The sequence below is a fragment of the Myotis davidii genome, unplaced genomic scaffold (assembly GCF_000327345.1).
Source record: "Myotis davidii unplaced genomic scaffold, ASM32734v1 scaffold109, whole genome shotgun sequence".
NCBI lineage: Eukaryota > Metazoa > Chordata > Mammalia > Chiroptera > Vespertilionidae > Myotis > Myotis davidii.
Window position 1 is genome coordinate 1,547,864 of NW_006300368.1, and position 598 is coordinate 1,548,461.

Sequence of the window (598 nt, forward strand, 5' to 3'; positions counted from 1 at the left end):
CGGGTGTGCAGGAGGCAGCTGATCGATGTTTCTAACTCTCTATTCCTCTCTGTAAAAAAATCGATAAAATATATATTTTTAAATATGCATCTCCGCACCAGCCTGGAGAGACTCTGCGAGTAAACTGGAGGGAGTCACCAGGGAGAAACTTATTACAGACCCAGGAAGGGCTTTTATCCCTTGAAATTGGATAAAAAGAGAAGCCATTTCTAGGAAGGCCCCCAATACTTGGCCGTGTGCTTGGAAGTCGGTGCAGAAGCCCGTCTTCAGCAGGTGCGGCTGCAAGATCACCGCACCTCCGTCCCCTGCAGCGGGGACCCAACAGCCGCCTGAGCCCGCGACGTCTTACTTTGATTTTGGATTTTGCCACCATGACTTCGAAGCGGGTGCGCTGCCCCGTTGGTTGGTTTGGCTCCTGCTTTGCCCTTTCATCGGCCGTTCACCTGCTCCGGTGGCCGGAGCCCAGCGGCGCTCAGGGATGAAGACCAACCCGGGACCCACAGGCTCCCCCGACCCACTGAGGCGTCCTCAGCGCAACTTTAAACCGCGGGCGAGCGGGAGGGGAAGGGACGTGGGGGGACCTTCTCAGCCTCAGTCC